This window comes from Pteropus vampyrus, unplaced genomic scaffold (assembly GCF_000151845.1).
Source record: "Pteropus vampyrus isolate Shadow unplaced genomic scaffold, Pvam_2.0 Scaffold77, whole genome shotgun sequence".
Classification (NCBI taxonomy): domain Eukaryota; kingdom Metazoa; phylum Chordata; class Mammalia; order Chiroptera; family Pteropodidae; genus Pteropus; species Pteropus vampyrus.
This window is the reverse complement of record NW_011888858.1, coordinates 1395256-1402712: the sequence shown is the minus strand read 5'-3', so window position 1 is coordinate 1402712 and position 7457 is coordinate 1395256. Positions and strand designations below refer to the sequence as shown.

Genomic DNA, 7457 nt, shown 5'->3' with positions numbered 1-7457 from the left:
CCTCCTCAGATGAAGCCCTGGGTAGTACTCTGGCTCTGGTTAAAGCAGGCCAGCAGGTGTGCAGGCTGAAGGGCCTCCTGGGAGGGGCTGAGCTGCAGGCCAAGTTCAGCTGCGTACCTCTGGGGCCACCTGGCAAGAGTCATCAAGCAATCTGCAGATGGCTACCACCCATGCTGGGCTTATAGGTACCTTGAGAGGCCATGCCAGGAACCAAGGCTGGCTACTGTTAGTGTGGGGCTTGAGGCTGCTCAGCAAGAGGTATGGGGTGTGCCAAGGCTAGTTGCTGCTGCTTTGGGTTTTGTGAGCCTTTGAGAGATTTTAGAAAAGTATGCAGCAAGAGCCAAGACAGACCATTTGTATGGAATAAACCCCTAGGAAGCGGCTTGTTTGGCCTGCAAGTTTGGAGAGGCAGAATCTCAGAGAATCACCTGGGCTGAGCGACCTGTGTTATAGAGTTTGATAGAGACTCAGATATGGTGGCCACTTGCATTCACATGCAGGGAGGAGAGAGGGCAACAAAGGAACAGTAGATACTGCCAGGACTTATGTCCGGGAGAAAGCCATCCCTCTAACTATTGTCCTGAAGCCCGACCACTCAGTGTCTCCCTATAACTCCTTGAGCAGCTGCCTCAGTGCTGGAGCTCAGACCAGTTGAGTCCATCAGTGGTAAGTCCGCATGTACCCGCCCTTTCAGAGGAACGTCTGCAACTCCTACAGCCCGCTCTCTCACTCAGCCACAATCTCTGCTGGTTTTCACAGCTAGAGGTTGTGAGGAACTTCTCTTCCTGGCACTGGAACCCTGGGCTGGGGAGCCCGGTATGAAGCTGGAACACCTCTCTTTTCGGGGTAGGGGGGCTCTGCAGCCAAGATAAAAGCCTCTCAATTCTTGACTGCCACATGTGTTTGTGTGAGTGGTTTATTTCACATCTCTACCCTTCTACCACTCTCAAGGTGACCTCTTATGTTTATCACCAGTTGTAGGACTTCTTTTCAGCCAGACCTCAGGTGACTCCCAGTGATGGTTGCTCTATAGTTTTGTTGTAATTTTGATGTGTTCATGAGAGAAGGTGAGCACGTCATCTACCTACTATGCCATCTTGACCAGAATTCCTGCCCAATAGTCTTTTATGATAGTCCCGGTCTGCTATGTCTGCCACGTCTGGTTTTTGTTGCTTGAAACTAGGAATTTTTGCTTTTCTGATAGGCCTGGGCTTATTCCTGGTGGTCAAAAGTGCAAAAATTTTAGAAATCAGACAAATCTGGTTTGAATTTACCTGCCAAAGTAACTTGTTCAAATTTCTTGAACTCTTTGAACTTCCAGGTTAAATGGAGATAATACTTAAATGGAGATAATAATGCTTCCTTTATAGGGTAATCATAAACATAAACTGAGTTAATCTGTCTAAAAATGCCTCACCCAATCTGACCTCTAATAAACATACAGGACAGGTTAATTTCCTCCCTTAAAACTTGGCTGTCTTTGTCTCCAGTATGGCTGTCTTTGTCTTCAGTGTGACTGTCCTTGTCTCCAGTGTGACTGTCCTTTTCTCCTTTGTAATAGGGATTAGACTATGTAAATCTTAGACAAATAACTTTGGGCTCTGATATTGGGAGGAGTCAGGTAACCTGGGGGAGAGATATACCTTAGAGAGGACATGGAAAATAATTGGAAAAGGGAATTTCTCTAGCTCTAGGCTTATCTTACCTGAATAGAAGGAACTAGGATAACGTAGACGAAGCATGTTGCATATTCGACTGCCTTTTGCCTGCATTCACTGGTAATTGAGTCTGCATTATTTGTAATTTTCTGCATTATTTGTGTCGAGCCCATTAGGTAACTGCATCATTAGTATCATATTCACAAGTGTTATCATGCAGTTACAGCGAACAGTCACTTAATTGAAAAATCCACTTTGAATCATGTGGGTGTTTTCTTTCTTTCCTCTCTGTTTTCAAATTCTCTCATCATGCTGAACACACACACGCACATACATCCATAATGCATGTTGTGTATGCTGAGCTCTCTATTTATGATAAAGGATCTAGCTACTAAGTGTACCCAGGATAATGATTCAGTAAAGGCACATTAACTCACTTTGGGTATTAGAAATATTTTATTTGCTGTTTTATTGTTTTTCTTAAAAGCATTACTTTAGAACAATAGTTTTTGAACTTTAATGTACATAAAAATCTTGAAGGAGATCACTAAATTGGCAAAATCCATAGCCCACTCAAATAAGGTGGGTATTAGTATACCTTTGCTTCTACAATGTGAAACTGAGGCACATAAATGATTTGGCTATAGTCATTCATGGAGTCAGAATTAGATTCTAGGTATTTCTTACCCTGATTCCATAATACAAAGAACAAGAAAGCAGAGTCCTGTGCCCTCTGATAGACAACTAAGTACCTTTTTCTTAGTCTAGTGACCCAGGTAAAATTTGTTGTCTTTTTGATACCAATTAGATTTTTACCAGATTTCAATAGGAGATGACAATCCACATTCTCTCATTTCTATTTCTTTCATCACTAACCTTTTCCTAATTGAATGAAAATAGATATCAAGTAAGTGTAGACCAAAGCAAATACTTGAAAGAGTAATCACTTAAAAGCACTTGATTATTTTTCCAGATCTGTTGAAACTTTCCATGAATTTAAGATTTAGGTTTGAGAAATAGATCCTTTGGGACTGTTAGGGGATTATGATCTTGGGAAATTAATCCTAAATGAAAATGTGTTTACAGAGCTTGGACTTTTTAAAACCTTCATCTAGAAAAAATTTATGACTCTTCTTACTGCACCATTTTCAATTTTTTTTCATTATCATTTGTTGAATGCTTTCTATACACAGTTACTTTCTATATGCTATTTAATCCTTTCGGCAATCTACAAGGTAGATCTTATCCTTTCCATTTTATAGATGAACAAAAAGAAGCTTAGAGTGACTGACTAATGTCTCTAATACCGCACAACTAATGATTAGCAGAGCTAATTTATTAAAATGGACTCCAGTTCCATCTCACTCTAAAATATGTGCCCTTAACTACCAATGCTGACTGTCTATTCAACAGAATCATAGGTTTTCATGTTCTTGGGACAAGCCAGTAATAAATTCAACAATAGTAATGACAACAAAAAACTAAACAAACATATTTTACATTCTCTGTATGTTATGGAATTGCTCTAAATAGTAGAGAATTAAAGTTTAGTGGAATGAGAAGCTTGGGATTTGTTTATGGTACAGTAACTGTTCTCATGTCAATGACAAAATGGCAGAAGAGCCACACGCAGGTGACAAGAGTCCCAGAACAGCACTCTGTTTGTACATCCTTTATTAAATGGAGCCGTTGGCTACTACCTGTGGTTTTGTAGTTGTGCCTCCCACTGAGCACACATTTGATCTTCTGATTAATTAGGTACACCTTGGCTAGAAGCCTATGATCAAGTTACATATTTCAAAGCTTAAACTGGGTTCCTCTTAAGATGAAAGCAGAATGTTTCAAAGTACAGCATAAATTCTCATGTCATCTTTTTGGAGAATGAATGACATTAACAATATTAATATATTGATAAAATGAAAAACATAAGGAAACAATGCTCTTCGGCTTTTTTGTAATTTGTACATTTATGACTAGTTTTTTATTGGAGTAAAGGGTCAGTGATCTTTTTATTTTTTTTACCACATATTTGGTTTATTTATTTTTTTATTATGGTGACATTGGTTAACGAAATCCAGTGTTTCAGGTATACAATTCAGCAGTAAGGCATGTATATATATTGCATTGTGTGTTCACTGCCCATAGTTAGATTTCTTTCTGTCACCATATATTTGACCCCTTTTTGATGAGATATTTAATTCAAACAGGTTAATTCCAATTCTTTGTCATTAAGAAGACAAAAACTTGGACTCCCAAAGATATTGTCTCTTAAATGCTTAAAAATCTGTCCACATTCTTTCTGAGGTGGAGACATTGCATTGCTTTTAGCGTTTCTTAAAATGATTCAGTATTCAATGGGACAAGTAACATTTCCCTATGTAATTGCTATTCCATCCAAGAGCAGCTTCACTAAGCTCCTTCTTTTTTAAGAGGTTCTGACTGTCTGAGTTGCCTATTTATTCTCCCTTTCTTTGACTTTCTTCCAAACATGTGTCTTTCATCTCTGCAGCAAGCAACAAATTACCAGCCAAAACTGTCTTTTCCATCTTACCCCCTTTCTCCGTGCTAAGGTAGTCTCAGTGTGTTGTGTTTCCATTCTCCACAGTGGCTAGAGTACTGCCAGCATGTGAGACACCAATAACTCATTTCCAATCTTCAGCCATGTAATTAACAGCAAAGATGAATAGATAGAACAAGAATTCATTTTCACAGCCTTGATGGCTTTCTTTGTATGTATATTATCTGGAATGGATGATCTATATTTTTATTTTCCTGTTCATTTGTTTACCTTAATAGGGTGCCTTGATAAATGTATATCCTCAACCAGACATTTGCTAATCAGCTCTAAGGTATAGATTATTCTTTGTTTAAACAAGTCTGTGTGATGCTGTTAGAGCAAATGGGTGCTAGCAAAAGAGCTGTGAATGATATAATTTGAATTGTCTTTTATATCTCATCTCTTATTACTTGTCTTTAATAAACCTTTTAGACCTTTTCCCTTTAGAGTTTTTGTTATTATACTGGAAAAAATCTTACTAATATAAATGCACTCTTGTTATAACAAGTAAAAAAAAAAAAATACCTTTGTAAGGGAAAGCTAATAATTCACTGAGCTTCCTATCTCTTCAAATAGAATGACAATGCTAAGAGCCAAGGATGTATGTTTGTATCCTTATTCCCTGGATACATATACATATATATCTATAAAATATGTATGTATATATAACCATGTTTTACATGTTTTACTGTTTTTACAAAACCGAAGTAATACATGTTCTTCTTCACAGTTATTTTTCCTTTAAAAATATATCTGTTCAAAAGTAGTCATTTTATACCTCTGTATGCCAGGTAATGTTCTGGGCACTGGGAATATGACAATCAGCAAGATAAATAACTTACTGCCTCATAAAACTTACATGTTAGTGAATCATGGATATCCCTCAGGCCAATAGACATGGAACAAGATGATTTAATAAGTGGCTTCATAATCTTATAAATTTCTTTTTCTATTGATGGACATTTATGTGTTTTCCACTTTTATTGTTATTGCCAATAGTACTATATGAAGCATCCTCATATAAATATTCTTATGAAACTGTTTTTTTCTTTAATAGTGTAGATTTTTAAAAACTAGAATATTTGGAGAAAATAAACACATACTTTTAATTTTAATGAACACTGTATATAACTTTCCGAAAGGTTGTAGTATACTAAGGTGCAAGGCTTCCACCAACCATACATTAACCAAAAATGTAGAAGAGTGTTTTCTTTCATTCCAAATAGTAGCCTTTTACCATTCACAAATTGCCACTTATGAAAGAAAGGAGTGTGCTATTTTGAATGTAATTTACATTTTTCTAGTTAATAAGGAGATCACTTTTTCATGTTTATTAGCCATTTGCATTTCTCTAGACTCTTGTTGGATTTTTTTCTTTGTCACATATATGTTATATATAATGTTCCTTTGATATGTGTATGGATGTGTGTGTGTGTGTGTGTGTGTGTGTGTGTGTGTGTGTGTGTGTGTACAAAATACTAGCCCTGTGTGTCTTCTATGTGTTGCAAATATTTTCCTAAATTCATCACTTGCCTTTTCTTTTGTTTTTTGGCTTTTTATTTTTTACATAAAATTCTAAATTCTTTAGTCAAATGTATTTAATTTTCTCTCTATGACTTCTAGGTTTCCTCTCACTTAAAATTCTTCCCTACCCCAAGATTATTCATGTATTATCCTAAAATTTCTTCTAAGTTTTTTGTTGTTTAATTTCAAATTTAGACACTTACTGGTTAAGTTTTTGTTTATGTACATGATGCAGGATTGGGTTTCAGCTTCAATTTCTTCCAGATTGGTAGCTAATTATATGGGTGTTAGCCATTACATAATCCCCTACTCTTCCAGAACAGAATCATCACCTTGCCATACAGATGCCCAGGCATACTTGGATAATGGCCTGTATCTCCTGTTAGGTTTCATGGACCTTCTAGATTTCTCTAGGTTCTGTAATACAACCACAGAAGGATAGTAAGCAATTGAGAGTCTAGAAATGTAGTAGTGAATTCATTGTCATCGATTTCTCATTAATGAATGAGGACTAAATGCTAATGCCTCAGGACTAATAAATGATGGTACAAGTACTGTTACTTCACTTTCTTTTGGTAAAATTTTTGTATTAATATAGTTTGTGTAAAAATCTAAATTCTCTGTAGTTTATTCTAAACATAACAAGCTTACCTTTTCTCATATTATAATGCTATATTGGTTTATAATCAAGTGACATTATCCAGGGTGGGCGTTAAAAAAGCCAGTTAATTTGTTTCTAATATTCCTTGCAATTGATTACATTGGAATTCACTTTTTCAAGCCTATCGAACCATAAAAATCATGAAACTAGATACTGGAAGAGTGAAAACCAGACAAATTCTCCTCTGTCAGCTCTATACCTCAAAACCATTTAGCTCAGTATTTCTCGAACTGTATGCTGTGGAATACTAGATCCGTAGGATGTAAACTAGTTTTATATACAAAACAAGTATGTGTCAAAAACTTCAGTAAGTGTTAGATCAAACATTTAAATAGGATTTTTATTGCAGGAGTTCTCAGAACCTTAGTATATTCTTGTAGACTATAGGTCTCCAGTAAAGACATATTGTATACAGTGTTTTCTAAACGTAAGTTTAATTACTCCCCCTCCCCCACTATGGTGTTTTTACAGTGCTGATGTCTCATAGTACATACTTGAAGAATACTGGTCAAGCTTATTCTTGTCGGTCATCATAAGCGTCTTCCCCCCAAACAAGAAAATGTAAATATGAAAATACAAGAATGACACAATTATCTGAATGGGATTTGTCTGGCCTTGTACATGAGAAAAATAACATAAAAATTCCTGATCCATTACTGTTCTTTGCATAATGTTTCAATCAAAACTTCATTATTTCCTGAGCCTTACTATCATACTCACTCTACTTTCATAGCCATCATTAAATAGTCTTCTTAATGATGGGCCTTACCTAGTTGCTAACCTTCCGAAACTCGAAAAGAAATTAATTTCTTCCCTTCTAATACTGTACTCCCCTTTTCTCTCTCCCTAGGGGATCTTTCTAGACACATTATGAGCATTGAGTGGTTATGACAGCAATTACTTTTTAAGGTTTATATTCTGCTATTTGAAACCTATTTGTGTTGTAGTAGAGAAAACTACTGTAGGAATCTATACATAAAGCATTGTTTTTGCTTCTTGTAAATCAGTATTAAAATCAATTCTGTTATTTTTTGAACTTCCTCTAACCCAGTTCCAT

General features: G+C 36.1%; 1 pseudogene; it reads right to left on the bottom strand.

Annotated features, from left to right (window-relative positions):
* Positions 1-1742, bottom strand: part of LOC105293796 — a 184004-nt pseudogene extending 182262 nt beyond the window's left edge.
* Between the last annotated feature and the right edge of the window lie 5715 nt (positions 1743-7457).